The following is a 20,267-nucleotide window of genomic DNA, read 5'->3' as shown; positions in this document are numbered from 1 at the left end:
CCCGCCTCCCAGCTGTCCAGCCCTCCCCGACCCCTACTTAATGGCGGCCACTGCGGGGACAGGCGAGCAAGACCACTGACTCATTGTCAGTGAAATTGCTCTCCCACCCTCGCAGCTCCACCATTAAGTGAGGTGTCCCTGTCCCTGCACTCTTGAGTGTTGGTGATCGAGGCCCTCCTCCACCCGCAGGTTTCCCTGCGCCTCATCCCTGGTGGTCCAGTGGACCTCTGTCTCCTTTCTCTCACTCTGCTCCTTCACTCGGTTTTCTACTCTTTCTATCTTTCACCTTTCTGCACCTTTCTGCATCTCTGCTCTTTTGTGCCTTATTTCTGCCCATTTTCCCTTTCTCTCCCTCTGCTCCTTCACTCGTTTTCTCTCGTTTTTCTACCCTTTCTATCTTTCACCTTTCTGCACCTCTGCTCTTTTGTGCCTTATTTCTGCCCATTTTCCCTTTCTCTCCCTCTGCTCCTTCACTTGTTTTTCTACCCTTTCTATCTTTCACCTTTCTGCTCTTTTCTGCAACTCTGCTCTTTTGTGCCTTATTTCTGCTTATTTTCCCTTTTTCTTTATCCCTTCTTTCCTCCCTTTACCTTTCCCCGCCGCAGCTGCCCCCGCGGCCCCTCCCCCCCCAGCGCGACCGGCCCAATTCAGCTCCCCTCCCCGCTCCCGCCTCCCAGCTGTCCAGCCCTCCCCGACCCCTACTTAATGGCGGCCACTGCGGGGACAGGCGAGCAAGACCACTGACTCATTGTCGGTGAAATTGCTCTCCCACCCTCGCAGCTCCACCATTAAGTGAGGTGCCCCTGCCCCTGCACTCTTGAGTGTTGGTGATCGAGGCCCTCCTCCACCCGCAGGTTTCCCTGCGCCTCATCCCTGGTGGTCCAGTGGACCGCTGTCTCCTTTCTCTCACTCTGCTCCTTCACTCAGTTTTCTACTCTTTCTATCTTTCACCTTTCTGCACCTTTCTGCATCTCTGCTCTTTTGTGCCTTATTTCTGCCCATTTTCCCTTTCTCTCCCTCTGCTCCTTCACTCGTTTTCTCTCGTTTTTCTACCATTTCTGTCTTTCACCTTTCTGCACCTCTGCTCTTTTGTGCCTTATTTCTGCCCATTTTCCCTTTCTCTCCCTCTGCTCCTTCACTCGTTTTTCTACCCTTTCTATCTTTCACCTTTCTGCTCTTTTCTGCATCTCTGCTCTTTTGTGCCTTATTTCTGCTTATTTTCCCTTTTTCTTTATCCCTTCTTTCCTCCCTTTACCTTTCCCTGCCGCTGCTGCCCCCGCGGCCCCTCCCCCCCAGTGCGAACGGCCCAATCCAGCTCCCCTCCCCGCTCCCGCCTCCCAGCTGTCCAGCCCTCCCCAACCCCTACTTAATGGCGGCCACTGCGCGGCCGCTGTGCAGCCGCGGGCTGCGGGTGCGCCGCTGGTGCACCGAAGGCGCGTCAAAAGCAAGCACGTCTGCGACCCGTCCGCGACCAGCACCAGGAACCCTGGACCTCAGCCCCGCCTACGCTACGACCCAGCAGCACTCCACGCACTCAACCCAGGCTGCAACAACAACTGCAAGCTAGCAACACCAGCCGACACCCATGGACCCTTCAGCTGTCACCGCTGCCGGCACACCTGCAGCACCGCCAAGAACACGGATCCAGCACAACCCGCCCACAAGAACACAACCGAACCGAAGTCCCTGCAATGCATCCTCCTCAACGTCCGATCCCTCCACAAACACGCCACAGAAATCTGGGACCTACTTGACAGCACCACCCCGGACGTAGCATTCTTCACCGAAACCTGGACCAACACCACCTCGGGACCGGACATCGCCATCGCCATCCCCCAAGGATATAAGATCTCCAGGAAGGAGCGCCCCACCCACCCAGGTGGAGGAATCGCCATCGTCCACAAATCCAGCCTCCGCCTGAGCACACTCCCTGACGAGTCCACAGAACTGATGGAACACCTTCACTTCAAGATACTGGCCAGCCCCACCGCCGCCCTCCGAGGAACCCTCATCTACCGACCCCCTGGACCCCGCGGACCCTTCGCCAACTCCATCACGGACATTATCTCCCCGCAGGACATCGCATCCACCAACTACACCCTGCTGGGAGACCTCAACTTCCACCTCGACAATCAACTGGACCCCAACACCACATGCCTCCTGAACAACCTCCACAACATTGGACTCCGCCAGATCGTGACCGAGCCCACGCACTTAGCAGGACACACCCTCGACCCCCTCTTCACTACAGGAAACTCCATCACCTTCAGCCACACCACCGAACTCCCATGGACCGACCATCGTTGCGTCCACTTCACCTTCAGAACACCCACCATCCACAGACACCAGCACCTGCTTCCACAAAGAAACTGGACCAAAATCACAGACGACCAGCTCACCTCCTCACTCAACAACTCCACCCCAACCATCGCAGAAAACGACAACCCCAACACCGCAGCCCGAACCCTGCATAGATGGATCTCGGACAGCACCAACACCATAGTCCCCCTCAAGAAAAACAACAATACCCGTGCCAAGAAAGCCAGACTGTTTACCACCGAACTTCGAGAATCCAGGCGCACATGCCGCTGCCTCGAAAAGGCCTGGAGAAACACCAAATCCACAGAAGCCCACTACAACTTCAGAGCCGCCACCAACGCCCACCATCAACTCATCAGAGAAACGAGGAAAAAAACGATTGAAGACAGAATCTCCACCCACGCACACAACAGCAAGGAACTCTTCAGCATCATCAAGGAGTTCGCCCAACCCACCAGCAAGTCTACCGACATTCCTCCCTCACAAGACCTCTGCGACAAACTCAGCACCTTTTTCCACCACAAAATCAAGTTCGACGAAAACAACCAACACACTGAACCCTCACCAACCACCCCCGACACCCGGAAACCAGTGATTGATGACTGGACAGCCCTCACCACCGAAGACACACTGAAGACAATGAAGTCAATCCACTCAGGGGCCCCCACCCACATCTTCAACAGAGCCGCCAACACCATCTCACTCATGCTCCGCCACACCATCATCCGCTCCCTGGCGACTGCCTCGTTCCCCGACGACTGGAAACACGCCGAGGTGAACCCCCTCCTAAAGAAATCCTCAGCGGACCCCACCGACCTCAAAATATACAGACCCATCTCCCTGCTCTCGTTCCCAGCGAAAGTCATCGAGAAAGCCATCAACAGCCAACTCGCCACATTCATTGAAGAACACAACATCCTCAACTCCTCCCAATCCGGCTTCAGAAAAAACCACAGTACGGTAACCGCCCTCCTCGCCACAACAGACGACATCCGTACCCTACTGGACAAAGGAGAAACAGTAGCCCTCATCCTCCTCGACCTATCAGCGGCGTTCGACACAGTCTCCCACCGCACCCTAATACGCAGACTCTATGACGCAGGAATCCAGGACAAGGCCCTCGACTGGATCTGCTCCTTCCTCTTCGGCAGGACGCAGCGGGTCAGACTCCCCCCATTCCTCTCGGACCCCACACCTACCACCTGCGGAGTCCCACAGGGCTCCTCCCTCAGCCCGACGCTCTTCAACATCTACATGGCTCCACTTGCCCCCATCGTCAGAACCTACGGACTCAACATCGTGTCATACGCAGACGACACCCAGCTCATCCTCTCTCTATCCAACGAGCCCAACATCGCCAGACGCAACTTTCAAGAAGGCATGGAAGCCGTCGCCAAATGGATGAAAAACAGCTGCCTACAATTAAACACCAACAAAACAGAAGTACTCATCATGGGCCCAAACCCCGACGCCTGGAGCGACACCTGGTGGCACACCGCCCTCGGAAACCCGCCAACCCCCACAGACCACGCATGCAACCTGGGAATCATCCTGGACTCCGAGCTCAAAATGGACCGCCAGATCAACTCTGTCTCATCTTCCTGCTTCCACACCCTCCGCCTCCTTCGTAAGACCTTCAAATGGATCCCCCTGAAACACCGAAAGACAGTCACTCATGCCCTGGTCACCAGCAGACTCGACTACGGCAACGCACTCTACGCCGGAATAAACAAAAACCTCATCCGCAAGCTACAGAGCATCCAGAACGCTGCCGCAAGACTGGTCCTCAACCTGCCAAAACATTGCCACATCTCCCAGCACCTGCGCACACTCCACTGGCTCCCCGTCGAGGCGAGAATCACCTTTAAGATGCTCACCCACGCACACAAGGCCCTCCACGGCACCGGATCAGCATACCTGAAGAGCCGACTCAAATTCCACGCACCCCAAAGGACCCTACAATCAGCCCAGCTCTCCTACGCCGTGGTCCCCCGCACCAGAAAGACCAGATCGGGAGGCCGCTCCTTCTCCTTCCTCGCTGCCAAAGCATGGAACGCCCTTCCGCTCCACCTCAGACAGACAACATCGCTCCCCATCTTCGCAAGAAACCTCAAAACCTGGCTCTTCGACAGACCCCCTCCAAGATGGAATGGAACCTGCACCCCCCACCCCTAGCGCCTTGAGACCCTTACGGGTGAGTAGTCGTGCATTAACAAACCCCTGATTGATTGATTGATTGAGGTGGTGGTCTGGATGAACTGGCAGCAGTGTGAAGCGCTGAGCTTCTTTCCACCTTTGGCGCTGCACAAGCCACTGAGGAAGATACCTCCCCCCTGCACTCACAACACCTACCCTTCCCACTACTGTCCCTGCGGTGCCTGGTCCTGACCCGGATGATGCCCCCCACGGGTCAACAGCCCATTAGGTCATTCCTGTGCAGGAAAGTTTGGGATAGACGACCTCCCCAATGTCCCCCTACGAGACTTTGTTGTGGACTGGCCATTGGCCTTGTTTGAGCTGGGACTCATTTTTGCACTTATGTTCATTTGAAGCTGAATAAAGCCTTATATTTTGCATTCTACACTATTGCATTTCAGGTACTTGTTGTTGTTGCTGAGGGCCCCGGAGTTGGTGTCATGGTAATGTTTTGGGGTTCTGAGATGTGTTTTTTGATGATGGTAATGAGGTGGACTATGGTATCTATGTGCCATCACAATGTCTCTGCAATTAATCATTCTTTGCGTGGTTTCATTGTGGCTAGAGACATTGTCCAAGGAGTGTTCCTTCCTCTGTGACACTTGAGATCTTCACTACAGACAGTTGCACAATTGTTGTGCTGACATGTGTGCACATTTCCTTTTTTGGTGACGGTTCCCTTCAGCAATAGCCATGCCTGCTCACAGATGTGTACTGCTCATTAGTCTGTGCCATCCATGCTACTCACTGTACTTGTTTATTGAGTATGTACAAATGCCTTCATGGACACATTCACCCTTTTTACCACTATGCATGTGTTCATCACAACCTACCCCTATGTTGGAAATTGTTCTGCAGGGTATTTGGGCACATGACTCACATTTTTTAGCATTGTATCTAATGTTTTTCAACCCTATTCCTTCCAAGAGAGACTACATCTTGCTGGTCTGACCACCACCTGGACATTCATATCAGCCCAGGGATGTGCGTGACAGTGTGTATTCCCTTTCGCTCTCTTTGTTTAGTGGGCTGTTAAATGACTATACACTATCGTGTCATGATGGTAGGGTGTGTATATTGCCCGCAACCTCCATGGGTTGATATGCATGTGGAATTTGACATCACACCCACATGTGGTGTGTCACACAATGTCTGACAGAAATCCATCCTCCGTGGAGTGGGACACTGCTGTAAGTAATGTGTTGCTATGGCACTATCATGAAAGTCACAAGTTAGGGATGTGCACATACCCCATGTAGTTGTGATATGCTGATGATGATGTCCCCCCTATATCTGTACACTGCTGGGAGTCCTGTGCACCCACACCTCATATATCTGGACAATGCTGGGAGTCATATCCACACACCCCCATACTGTTGGCCTCTGCTAGGAGTCATATCCACCCTCTCCATACTGTTGGCCTTTGCTGGGAATCATATCTACTCACCTCTCTTATGTCTGGGCACTGCTGGGAGTCCTATGCACCCACCCCTCTTATGTCTAGGCACTGCTGGGAGTCATATCCACCCACCCCCATTCTGTTGGCCTCTGCTGGGAGTCCTCTGCACCCACCCCTCTAATGTGTGGGCACTGCTGGGAGTCGTATGCACCCACCCCTCTTATGTCTGGGCACTGCTGGGAGTCCTCTGCACCCACCCCTCTAATGTCTGGGCACTGCTGGGAGTCATATGTACCCACCCCTCCTATGTCTGGGCACTGCTGGGAGTCCTCTGCACCCACCCCTCTTATGTCTGGGCACTGCTGGAAGTCAAATCCACCATCCCCAATTCTGTTGGCCTCTGCAGGGAGTCATATCCACCCACCCCTCATATGTCTGGGCACTGCTGGGAGTCCTCTGCACCCACCCCTCTTATGTCTGGGCACTGCTGGGAGTCATATCCACCCACCCCCATAATGTTGGCCTCTGCTGGGAGTGATATCCACCAACCCCCATACTGTTGGCCTCTGCTGGGAGTCATATCCACCCACCCCATACTGTTGGCCTCTGCTGGGAGTCATATCCACCCACCCCTCATATGTCTGGGCACTGCTGTGGGTCCTCTGCACCCACGATTAGAAGCAACAGACCAATAGAAAGGCTGAGCGGCAGAATCCAGTCCAGGTTTTGCGGTCTTGCGGAGAGAGGAGCGAAGCAGCAGTTGTACTCGCGGACCCAGCAGAAGCACAAAGAGAAAGCAGCGGCGCTGATGTACTGAGAACCGAGAGCCGTGCCGCGCTGGGAGCCGCTGGGAGCCGTCATAGCGAATGTCAAGGCAGCAGCGGCGGCGGCAGGGACTGTGGTGGAGAAAAGCAGAGTTGCGAGCCTCACCACACCGCACTGTGAGACACAGCGCCTTAGCGCCATAAAGCCATAGCCCCTCAGCACCGCTACGAAAAGCAAGGTGGGGGCAGCAGTGGTGATGCTGCGGTCAAGAGCGGTCAAAGTTTTTGCCAGTAGCGGTCAAAGTTTTTGTCAGTAGAGGTCGCCAGAGCTCCAGCACGCCAGAACGCCTGAGACTCCTGAGACTCCATTACGAGTTGGCAGCCACAGAAACAGGCTGCGTGCTCTCTGCTTGAGAACCACATAGAGCCATAAACGAGCCATCCGAGCCGAGCCAACCAGCCGAAACCCTCGAGACCATCAGCGAGACCACTGTGAGCCCTGGGAGCCCTGTGATGCGGAGAATTCTCACAGCCTTCGTCCCGCCCGGCCACCCCTCTGTGCGGCATCTCGATTCCCCGCATCGCAGGTGAGGTGGGCTCGGCCTCTGATGGTACGGCAGAGTGGGCTTAGTAATCCAAATAACAAACAACTGCCCCGTTCTCGCCTGGCTCCCGGCTGCACTCTGCCGTACTCGGCTGCTTTCCAGAGGCAGAGACAGAGGTATCCCGCGGTTTGGGGGCTCGGAGGGTCTGGGGGGCTCGGGGGGCCGGCACCACTGCCCACTGCTGGGAAAAGGGCCCCGGGCGCTGCAGCGGATTACAGCGGATTGCCTAAGCCCGGCCTAAGTGAGGGAAGCTGTAGTGGCAGAAGGCGAGAGCCGCAGTGGTAGCCCACAGTGCAAAGAATCAAACAATTAAAGAACAAAAGCAAGGACAAAAGCAAGGAGAAAAAGTGAAGTCACCATCTCCTTTCAACACCAGTTACTACCAGCAGTGGCCCGGAGCTGCTGGCACCTGGGCACCTGGGCACCGGGGCAACAGAGACAATCCGTCGTGGAGGCACAGAGGCGATTTGACGGCAGGAGCCGATCGCCAACTTCACTTTCACTAAAACAAGATAATCCCCTTTACAGGGATTTGAGAGCAGGGGCAAGACAATCAACGCAGGCAAACACAGGAGGTATTATATCCAGCCCCTCCATAGGAGAGTATAGCATTGGTACCAGCATACCAGCAGCAGCAGCAGCAGTGTCAGGCAAACTACAGGAGGGGTGCGAAAGTTCCACCACTCATGCAGAGGCCCCTTCCCCATCCCCTTGCCCAACTGCGCTGGCCGCTGCAAGGAGAAACACTTAGACCTCGGCACCACTGGAGGGGAGATTGACTTGATTACTCAGCCCTCATTACCACACAACTGCTCCCACCACCCCCACCACATTAAGTAGAAGGCATTGCGCCCAGCTGAATCGGGCAAGTCAATCAACTTGGCAAACCATGAGGACCAGAAACTCTAAATTAATACAACTACAGGAGAGGCCCCGCCCCCACAAATCAGCCAGGAGACAGAAGGCGAATCTATTCTACTCCCCAGGAACAGGGAGCTCCTACCTAGGGTTAGGGCCAGGGCCCCTGGACGGGGTACATACAGGCACAGCCGGAGCAACCGGAGCTACGCCCACGTCCCCGGGAGCACCGGCAGAACTCTCAGTTCTGGGCCAAACAGCTTCACCATGGAGGAATCCTAAGCCACCTGCTCACAAGCCCTGTCCCAGCATGAAAGACACTCCTAATGGGACTGCAGGCAACAGAGACATAAGAGACTTTCTCAACCTTAAAGCATCCAACCCAGCAGAATCCCACCGGACTCCAAATAGCCCACCCACCAATAGGGCAACAGAGGACGGGCAGCCTTCAAAACCTACAGCCTCTTGGGCACTTGGCATCCCTCTTTCACCAACAATAACCATGCATCGGGGCGGAACACTCTCCAAATCAGCAGTTTCGAATACAGCTTTACTTAAGCCTCCCCATAAAATTACCACAGCCCTGACCCATCAACAACTGGAGGGCCTTCAGCTGTGCCCTACCCCAAACGTAGAACCTACGATTGATGAGCTTGATAGCACACATGCTGCCAGATAAGGAAGAACCTCTGCAAACGGAGAAATCATGCCCGATGTGCCTGATAGCATCTACGCCGCAAACGAAGGAGGAAATCCAAACTCACCTGGCCTACTACAAAAACAACCCCCGAATTTGTTACGATGGAGCACCCCGGAACACGACAAAACGGTCCAGTCTCCAATGTCTGCGAGCAGCCGCGCGGATAAGGGGGAGAAGACACCAGTGATTTCTAATCATCTATCACTGATCAATGAGACCCTCACTTCAATGACAGGCGCAGCCATAATGCACGCAGACAAGCTTGACGCACAACGCAACATTCTGCAAATTGTTGCAAGTTTGATAGCCGGGATAGACTCTAAATTGGACAATCTGAATTCACTGATTCGAAGAGCACAGGATAGAACAAACTTAAAACTAGAGCCTTGTTGTTGCAGCCCAATTCTGCACAGTCTAGAAAATTTACCAAGCATCATGACCACATTAGTCGAGGATTTCAAGAACGAAGCAAGCAAGCATCAGAAACCGCTTGCACAGGACACCGTCCAGGCATCTTCAAAAACAAAAGGCATAACAACACATCAAATTTGTAGCACGGAATCCTACAAAAATGAAAAAAACGCCTGCTCTGTGCCCCCAGCGACGTTCACTGAGAGCGGAACAAATGCTACCACGGATCGGGCTAAAAATCATGACCCTCAACATATCTCCAAACGGAATAGCCCAGCACCCCAAAATCTATCCCGGAAGAATAAAAAAATACTAAGAAAACTCAACAAGTTGAACAAGAACAAATCACTTGTTACCTGCTCCATTCGGCATTGACTACGTCCTGACACACAGACTCCCGGTCACATCGAGATCCAGAAAACGATCCAACTGGCAGCTATCACTAACACAGCAGAAAAAAAGGCGACAGTCGCAGAAGCTCAGTACACAACCAACTCAGCAACAGTCCCGATGACGCCGGTCCAACTGGCAGTATTCCGGCATACTCCTGCTCTGAAAACAGAAAACCAAGTAACTGACCTGCAAGGACAAAACAATGGGGAAGTAAATCATGCCCCTTTAAGCGACCGCGATCCCTGTCCAATAAGCTCTCAGCAACCCACTTACACAAATACCATATCGAACAGAGTGACCCAAGTGTCACCAGATGCCAAAAAACCCATAGTGACTATTGCAATCACGGAAACCTCCCAGCGCCCTCCTAATGGGACTCTGGCCCCCACGCTCGACTATGCAGAGAACAGGCTATTCAACAACAAGCCGCTTAGCCCCCCTCCCGCGTGGTGGTAGCCCAGCAAACCACAAGGCCATCAAACCAGGCAACCCTTCATTGGCCCGGCATGGTTCAGTCATTATTCGCTTGCACTCAGGCAAAGAAGCAGAAGGACGTGAACCCTGTACTCCACTCAACTCAAATAACAACTCAGGATCGGAAAATAAGACTGTATCCCGATTATGCCTCTCAGGCAAGTGGGATATTCTTAACCGCAGCATCTTCTTGATACTCTGCGCAAATATCCCAGGGCTAGAAGGGACAAAAAGCACAGACATTGAGACCATCTCCTTCCTTCCGCCAGACCCGGAGGAGAAAAATGAAACCACGGAGATAACTTTCATCAGCCCACATATGGTGGAGACACTGAAGAGCCAACAAATGCTATTGGAAAACTGGGGCATAAAAATAAAGCAGCAGCCAGTACAAAAATACCCCTCAATATTAAAAGCTCATCATCCACTCTGCTACTTGGAAACTCACGAACAGCACGCCGGGGGGCATCCATGCTTGAACGCTTCCTCTGCCCACGCCCAAGACGCAGCGTCAATTCTGCAAGGGCTGCACGAACACAGGCCTAATCAACGGCACCCCAATTAAGATAACTGCAAACCTGAGCCAAGGAAAACACTCATGCGTTACAAGGGGTCGCGCGAACAAGGACTGGTCCTGGCTGCCACTAGCATTAAACCCCCGCTCCTAACAGGCACCTCCCTGAAGACACAGGTCACGCACACCAATGCATGTCCAACAAGCAGGTGAAATTCTTAAACAAAGCCGGAACCATAAAGACCCTGAAAATCAGGACTTGGAACTTTGCAGGTTTCAAAAAGCTGTTACATAACCAAGCTGCGGTGACTTTTCTGGAGGAGGCGGATATAATCTGTATACAAGAATCTTGGCTGAATAACCCACTTTCATGAAGAGGATACGCAGAATACGGCAAAGCAGCAACAAAGACCAACATATTTGGAAGACCATCAGGTGGGACATGTATCTATATAAAGCACACGCTTAAACTAGAATTTACGGAAATAAACAACCTACCAAATACGCTCCAGGCGGGTATTCTGAAAGGCTTCTACCCGTCACATGGAACAACTTCAATTCTAGTAATTAACATCTATCATAACCTGCATGGGCATACAGCAAACTGGTCCATGCTAACAAACCATCTAGAGTCTTTGTTGCTACAATTTCCGGCATTAGATTGCATTATCCTTGGAGACCTCAACATTCATAATATAGGGGTCTTGAGTATACAAAACCACAAGTCTGATGCTACTAAGGCAATGAACAAACTACTAAAATCGTACAAACTGGCCTCAGCACATTTAGTCCATATAAAGAACAATCCAGGGGTTTTTGTCGGCCCACGTATAATAATCATACGACGATCGATTATATCATTTTAAGCGACAAATTGCAACCCCTAATGTCAGATTATACAGTCCATCTGCGCAGTGACAGCGGCCATGCCGCCCTGACAATCACTCTGAACCTGACAGCAGAAATACGCCACAGGCTGCAATGCATGGGGGCTGCTGACGGAGACGAACTGATAAAGCTCCCCAGAAAAATTAAATGGGGGCACGCAGCGACCTCCAAATTTAATAACTGGATAAACTCGTGGGCGGGTTGGCCACCGAGTGAACAGAAGAAGGGCGCTATAATAACATGGGATGGCATCACTGGGACATTAGCGGCGATACTTCGAGAGGACTCAAACAGGACTCCCCATTGGCACCTACCAGCTGCATTCGGATTTAACCGGGTAATCAAAAATAGTGCTAAACACTTGAACATGAAACTTAAAGCTTTCTGTAAAAATGGCACAGCCTCAGATAAAAAACAACTACAAGAGGCTGCAAAAAGCCATTCCAAGAAAGTGTGGGCTGCAAAACGCGAATACTGCGATGGACAATGGCTGAAGATCTTTGACCTGCTGAGCCCCGGGAAAACGCAAGAGTTCTGGAGCTACCCAAGTAATCTCGGCCGAGGCACTAATCACAGAGAAAACTCCCTTGAGGCCTCAACCTGGGTAGCCCACATAAAAGCTCTATACAATGAAGACAAACCGGTCTCCCAGGTAAATAATGGACCGATAGTAAGAGACGAGCCATACTCCACCACTGACAAGAAGGCCTCGCCTTGTAAATTGCTAGTCTCAAAAATCCTAAGGAAAAATCAGGAAAAATGGCACACCAGGCCCAAATGGCCTTCCTGGCCAATTGTTTAAAGTGACATCGAATTCTGGTCCGAAAATCTGTCCCATCTATATGACGAATGCTGGCTCTTGGGGGATGTGCCTGATTCCTGGAGAGGCTCGCTTTTACACCCAATCCATAAGAAGGGGCCTAAATCAGATCCGTCCAACTACAGACTGATTGCCCTCTTGGACATCGAGGGCAAAGCCTATGCTAGTGCAATACTGATGGACCTCGCAGATTGGGCACGTGAAGAAGGTCTTTTGCCTTTCTGCCAAACTGGCTTCAGACCCGGGTCTTCGACCGTGGATAACATCACTGCACTCTCCTATTTGGCCTATCAAACTCGGTCGCGTAAAACCCTCTCTTTATTCGCCTGCTTCATCGATTACTCTGCCGCTTTCGATGGAGTAGACCGCGCAATTTTATGGAGAAAGCTGGCACAATGGAACATCAATCCGACCCTGCTAAGAGCAATTCAGTCACTCTATCAAAAAATGTGGGTTAGAATTAAACTCTCGAGTGATTCCGCATCTGAGAAGATCCACACGGACCGAGGCCTAAAGCAAGGGTGCGTGTTAGCGCCACTGCTGTTCAATCTGTATACAACAGGTATGGAGACAGCCCTGTTGGGGGCAGCCCTAGCAACCCCAAGGATTGGGGGATCAAAATCCAGTTTATGCAGTACGCTGACGATCTGGTACTCCTGGATCACACTAAAATGGGACTATAAAAGATGCTGACCGCCCAGGCAACATACAACAATGAAAACAGGTTGGTGGCAAATCCTTCCAAATCAAAAATAGTTATTTTTGGGCACTACCCACATAAAAAACAAGCAAAATGGAACCTTGGTCATCTCTCCTTGGTAAGCACACAACGATATACCTACCTGGGAGTCTGCTACCACGAGTCAGGTCTCTCCGGCGCCCAGTTAAAGAAAATCCAAGGCAAAGGGAAAACCATCACTTATGCACTCTGCAAATTACAAGCTTCCTTACACAGCCCAACTACAACGGCCATTCAAAGAGTATTAAAGGCTAAACTAATGCCGGCCCTCAACTACGCTCAGGAAGCGTACCCGGGCAAACTCAACAAGGAACTTGAAAAAATTCATTGCAGAGCATACAAGAGAATATTTCATCTACCGAAGTGCACTAGAAACACTCTTATCCGCTTAGAATTCTCGCTCAACCAACAAAATCTGGAAGAGATGGCGGCCTTAAGTAAATACTATTACCTTGCTACAGCCGCAAAAGATAAGACACTTAAGGCAGTTTTGAAATATATCTTTATGGAACCCGGGAATCCTTGGTCAGCTACCCTTACCGCGGCAAAAGTTCGCCTCAACCTGGCCACTGAGCTTTGGGACCCCGAACTAGTCAACTACACGGCGATCAAAAACGCAATCAAGAAACAAGTTCGGGCTCGCTCCCGCGAATTGGACTTGGAGTCATTAGCGATAAGAGACCTGCACAAGACCCTATACCTGCTGCACATTGTGTATAATCCCAAACACCATCTCACGCAGGCTGTGGGCCGCACAGCTCTCCATGAGATTCTAGCCTACAGACTACACCCTCTGCCCCTTAAAGAACTATATGCCATTGAACGGGCAGAGCTGGGTGCATTGGAATGCAGGCTCTGCAATTACAAACGCGATTCCAATGCTCATCTGCTATTTTGCTGCCCGGCCCTGCGTGCAGCACGCAGTCTTTACCTTAGGCCCATTCTAAGACAAGCGGGGACTCGCACCTCAAAGGAGGCGGTCCATCAATTATATACACTGTCTACAGTAAAAGACATGGCCTCATTTGGGTAGTTCATCCAAGAGACACGGTCTAAGTTGATGGCCACTCAGGGCTTAAATGAATAGAGACTCCGTAGATGCACAGACTATTTCGCTAACACATTCCCTGTTTTAACTTTTGTAAAAAAAATTTATACGTTTGTTTTAATGTAATGGTTTTGAGTAACCAAACAATAAAAGTTATTCATTCATTCACTCATTCATTCATTCCTCTGCACCCACCCCTCTTATGTCTGGGCACTGCTGGGAGTCGTATCCACCCACCCCCATACTGTTGGCCTCTGCTGGGAGTCATATCCACCCAGCCCCATACTGTTGGCCTCTGCTGGGAGTCCTATGCACCCACCCCTCTTATGTCTGGACACTGCTGAGAGTCATACCCACCCACTCACATACTGTTGGGCACTGCTGGAAGTCCTCTAAACCCACCCCTCTTATGTCTGGGCACTGCTGGGAGTCCTATGCACCCTCCCCTCTTATGTCTGGGTACTGCTGGGAGTCATGTCAGCCCAACCCCCATACTGTTAGCCTCAGCTGGGAGTCATATCCACCCACCCCCATACTGTTGGCCTCTGCTGGGAGTCATATACAGCCACCCCTCTTATGTCTCGGCACTGCTGGGAGTACTCTGCACCCACCCTCTTATGTCTGGGGACTGCTGGGAGTCTTATGCACCCACCCCTCTTATGTCTGGGCACTGCTGGGTGTCATATCCACCCACCCCCATACTGTTGGCCTCTGCTGGGAGTAATATCCAGTCATCCCTCATATGTCTGGGCACTGTTTGGAGTCCTCTGCACCTACCCCTCTTATGCCTGGGCACTGCTGGGAGTCATATCCACCCACCCCCATAATGTTGGCCTCTGCTGGAAGTCCACTGCACCCACTCCTCTTATGTCTGAGCACTGCTGTGAGTCCTCTGCACCCACCCCTCTTATGTCTGGGCACTGCTGGGAGTCCTCTGCACCCACCCCTCTTATGTCTGGGCACTGCTGGGAGTCCTCTGCACCCACCCCTCTTTTGTCTGGGCACTGCTGGGAGTCATATCCACCCACCCCCATATTGTTGGCCTCTGCTGGGAGTCATATCCACCCACCCCTCATATGTCTGGGCACTGCTGGGAGTCTTCTTCACCCACCCCTCTTATGTCTGGGCACTGCTGGGAGTCATATCCACCCACCCCCATACTGCTGGCATCTGGTGGGAGTCCTCTGCGCCCACCCTTCTAATGTCTGGGCACTGCTGGGGGTCCTATGCACCCACCCCTCTTATGTCTGGGCACAGCTGGGAGTCCTCTGCACCCACCCCTCTTATGTCTGGGCACTGCTGGGAGTCATATCCACCCACCCCCATACTGTTAGCCTCTGCTGGGAGTCATATCCACCCACCCCCATACTGTTGGCCTCTGCTGGGAGTCATATCCACCCACCCCTCTTATGTCTCGGCACTGTTGGGAGTCCTCTGCAAACACCCTCTTATGTCTGGGGACTGCTGGGAGTCTTATGCACCCACCTCTCTTATGTCTGGGCACTGCTGGGTGTCATATCCACCCACCCCATACTGTTGGCCTCTGCTGGGAGTCCTCTACACCCACCCCTCTTATGTCTGGGCACTGCTGGGAGTCATATCGACCCACCCCCATATGGGTTGCCTCCGATGGGAGTCATATCCAATCAATCAATCAATCAATCACAGCATTTATATAGCGCACTACTCACCCGGAGGGTCTCAAGGCGCTAGGGGAGGGGGGGGTCCGCTACTGCTCGAACAGCCAGGTCTTGAGCTGCTTCCTGAAGGCGAGGTGGTCCTGGGTCAGGCGGAGGTGGGTCGGGAGGGAGTTCCAAGTCTTGGCGGCCAGGTAGGAGAAGGACCTTCCCCCTCTGGTGGCTCTTCGGACGCGGGGGACGGCGGCGAGGGCATGGCCGGTTGATCGAAGCTGGCGTGTGGGAGCGTAGAAGTTGAGGCGGCTGTTGAGGTATCCGGGGTCTTGGTTGTGTAGGGCTTTGTGTGCGTGGGTGAGGAGACGGAAGGTGATTCTCTTGTTGACCGGGAGCCAGTGCAGGTCTCTCAGGTGTCCGGAGATGTGGCTGCGATGGGGGATGTCCAGGATGAGTCGTGCTGAGGCGTTCTGGATCCGCTGGAGTCTCTTCTGGAGTTTGGCGGTGGTACCGGCGTAGAGGGAGTTGCCGTAGTCCAGACGGCTGGTGACGAGGGCCTGGGTGACCGTCTTCCTGGTCTCAGTGGAGATCCACCGGAAGATCTTACGTAGCATGCGCAGGATGTTGAAGCATGACGAGGAGACGGCGTTGATTTGTCTGGTCATGGAGAGGGAGGAGTCCAGGATGAAGCCCAGGTTGCGTGCGTGGTCCGTTGGTTTGGGTGCGCTGCCCAGGGCGGGGGGGGGCCACCAGGAGTCGTCCCAGGCGGAGGGTGAAGATCCCAGGATGAGGACTTCCGTCTTGTCCGAGTTCAGTTTCAGGCGACTGTTCATCATCCACTTGGCTACGTCTGTCATCCCTTCGTGAAGGTTGGCTCTGGCGGCGGTGGGGTCGTTGGTGAGGGAGAGGATCAGCTGGGTGTCGTCGGCGTAGGAGATGATGTTGAGGTTGTGTTGGCGTGCGATGGCTGCGAGGGGGCTCATGTAGACGTTAAAGAGGGTTGGGCTGAGCGAGGAGCCTTGAGGAACGGCGCAGATGACTTCGGTGGCTTCTGACCTGAACGGGGGGAGGCGGACGCTCTGTGTCCTTCCGGCGAGGAAGGAGATGATCCATTCCAGTGCCTTCTCCTGGATTCCGCCGTTGCTGAGGCGCTGCACTAGGGTGCGGTGGCAGACAGTGTCGAAAGCCGCGGAGAGGTCTAGGAGGATGAGGGCCGCTGTTTCTCCGTTGTCGAGCAGGGCTCGGATGTCATCGGTGGCTGCGATCAGGGCAGTCTCGGTGCTGTGGTTGGCCCAGAATCCAGAGTGCGAGAGGTCGAGGGATCCGTTCGTCTCGAGGAAGGCGGTCAGCTGCTTGTTGACGGTCTTCTCGATGACTTTTGCAGGAAATGGGAGCAGCGAGATGGGGCGGTAGTTCTTGAGGTCGGTGGGGTCGGCTGATGGTTTCTTCAGTAGAGCGCTGAGTTCAGCGTGCTTCCAGCTCTCCGGGAAGGTAGCGGTGTCGAAGGAGGTGTTGATGATGTCCCGCAGGTGGGGTGCGATGACAGCGTCGGCCTTGTTGAAGACGTGGTGAGGGCAGGGGTCGGTCGGAGATCCGGAGTGGATGGAGTTCATCGTGCGGATGGTGTCTTCGGTGCTGATCGGGGTCCAGGCGCGGAGGGTGGTGGTGGGGGGCGGTGGTTCGGTCGTGGCGTGCGAGTACTGAAGCTGTTGTGTATGTCCGCGATCTTGTTGTAGAAGTAGGAGGCCAGGGAGTTGCAGAGGTCTTGTGAAGGGGTGATGTCGTTGTTTCCGGTGTTGGGGTTGGAGAGCTCTTTAACGATGTTGAAGAGTTCCTTGCTGTTGTGTGCGTTGTTGTCCAGTCGTTCCTTGAATGCAGTTTTTTTGGTGGCGTGGATCAGTTGGTGGTGTTTTCGGGTGGCGAGCTTGAGGGCAGTCATGTTGTCCGGTGTTGGGTCTCTGCGCCAGGCTTTCTCGAGGGCTCGGCAGATCCTCTTGGAGCTCTTCAGTTCGTCGGTGAACCATGGGGCTTTCTTGCTGCCGGGTCTGCTAGGCGGGGTCTTCAGAGGGGCGAGGTCATCTGCGCAGTTGCTGATCCACTTTGTGAGGTTGGTGGCCGCCTGGCTGGGGTTCGTTGCGCCGGTGGGAGGGTTCTTGCTCAGGGATGTCGCGAGCTGGTCGGCTGTGATCTTGTTCCAGCTTCTGCGTGCAACCTCTTGCTGGTGGTGGTGGATCGTGGTCCTTCTGAAGCTGAAGTGGACGCAGCTGTGGTCCGTCCAGTGGAGTCCGGTGGCGTGGCTGAAGGTGATCTCCTTGCTGGATGAGAACACGGGGTCGAGAGTGTGTCCGGCATAGTGGGTGGGGGTGGTCACCAGCTGCTTGAGTCCAAGGTTTTATGAGGTTGTCCAGCAGGGTGGTGGTGTTGCGGTCGTTGTTGTTCTCCAGGTGGAAGTTGAGGTCCCCGAGGAGGATGTAGTCAGCGGAGGGGAGGGCGTACGGGCTGATGAAGTCGGCGATGTCTTCGCTGAATTGTGTGCGTGGTCCCAGGGGTCTGTAGATGAGGGTGCCTCTGAGGGTGGTCTTGGGGTTGATGTGGATCTGGAAGTGCAGGTGTTCGGTGGGTGCGAGGGTGTCGTCGGTGTTGGTCGTGATGCGGATGGTGTTCCTGTGGATGATGGCGATGCCTCCTCCTGTCTGGTTGACGCGGTCCCTCCGGATGATCTTGTAGCCGTCCGGGATGGCGATGGCGATGTCGGGCGCTGAGGAGGCGTTCATCCAGGTTTCCGTGAGGAAGGCGACGTCCGGGGCTGTGGTATCGAGCAGGTTCCAGAGCTCGACGGCGTGTCTGTGGACGGAGCGGGTGTTGAGCAGGATGCACTTCAGGTGGCTGCTGCTGGTGCTCGTCTTGGTCGGTGCTGGTGTAGTGCAGGTCCAGATGCAGGTGAACTTGCAGGAGTGGCAGCAGAAAGGTCCGAGGGTGCGCCTCGGGGTGGCTCGGTAGCAACCAGGGATCCGGCCGGCGTTGAGTGCGTTGAGCTCGGAGGCATCGTAGGTCCGGCGGGTGAGCTGGTGTCTGCGGGGGCCAAGGGTCCTGGCACTGGGCGCAGTCCAGGTGCAGACGGGCTTACCTTTGGCGCGCCTTCGGCGCACAATCGGCGCGCCCGCTGCGCGTCAACGCTGCACGTTTGCCACTCTGCCATAAGTGGAGAGTGGGGGGGGGGCGGAGCGAGGGAAGGGCAGCTGGGAGGCGGGAGGGAGCGGTGAATGAGGGTCGAGGAAAGTAAGGGGGCGGGCCGCAGGGGGGCAGCGGCGGGGAGGGAGGGAAGAGAACGGCGGGAGGAGGAGGGGTGGCGGGAAAGGAGAGGCGGGAAAAAACGGCAGAGCGGCGAGGGTGGAGGCCTGAGGGCAGTCCCTAGCAGGCAGCGGACAAGAGGCAGGGGCAGGGATCAGACAGGCAGCAGGGTGACCTGGCCCCCGGAGACCGTGCGATGGCAGGGTCAGGGGTCAGGCAGCCGGCAGCAGGGAGACCTGGCACGCGGGAACGTGCGAGGCCGGGGCAGGAGGTAGGCAGCAGGGAGACCTGGCAGGCAGGCGTCAAGCGTCAGGCAGCAGGGGGCCCTGGTACACGGGGACCGTGCCACAGGTGGAGCGACCAGGAGGGTCATATCCACCCACCCCCATACTGTTGGCCTCTGCTGGGAGTAATATCCAGTCACCCCTCATGTGTCTGGGCACTGTTGGGAGTCCTCTGCACCTACCCCTCTTATGCCTGGGCACTGCTGGGAGTCATATCCACCCACCCCCATAATGTTGGCCTCTGCTGGGAGTCCTCTGCACCCACTCCTCTTATGTCTGAGCACTGCTGGGAGTCCTCTGCACCCACCCCTCTTATGTCTGGGCACTGCTGGGAGTCCTCTGCACCCACCCCTCCTTTGTCTGGGCACTGCTGGGAGTCATATCCACCCACCCCCATATTGTTGGCCTCTGCTGGGAGTCATATCCACCCACCCCTCATATGTCTGGGCACTGCTGGGAGTCCTCTGCACCCACCCCTCTTATGTCTGGCCACTGCTGGGAGTCATACCCTCCCACCCCCATACTGCTGGCATCTGCTGGGAGTCCTCAGCACCCACCCTTCTAATGTCTGGGCACTGCTGGGAGTCCTATGCACCCACCCCTCTTATGTCTGGGCACTGCTGGGAGTTATATCCACCCACCCCCATACTGTTTGCCTCTGCTGGGAGTCCTCCACACCCACCCCTCTTATGTCTGGGTACAGCTGGGAGTCCTATGCACACACCACTCTTATGTCTGGGCACTGCTGGGAGTCCTCTGCACCCACCCCTCTTATGTCTTGGCACTGCTGGGAGTCATATCCACCCACCCCTCTTATGTCTGGGCACTGCTGGGAGTCCTCTGCACCCACCCTTCTTATGTCTGGGCACTGCTGGGAGTCATATCCACCCACCCCCATACTGTTGGGCACTGCTGGGAGTCATATCCACCCAC

The sequence above is a fragment of the Lissotriton helveticus genome, chromosome 1_1, assembly GCF_964261635.1.
Source record: "Lissotriton helveticus chromosome 1_1, aLisHel1.1, whole genome shotgun sequence".
Taxonomy (NCBI): Eukaryota; Metazoa; Chordata; class Amphibia; order Caudata; family Salamandridae; genus Lissotriton; species Lissotriton helveticus.
Note: the sequence above shows the minus strand (reverse complement) of the source record.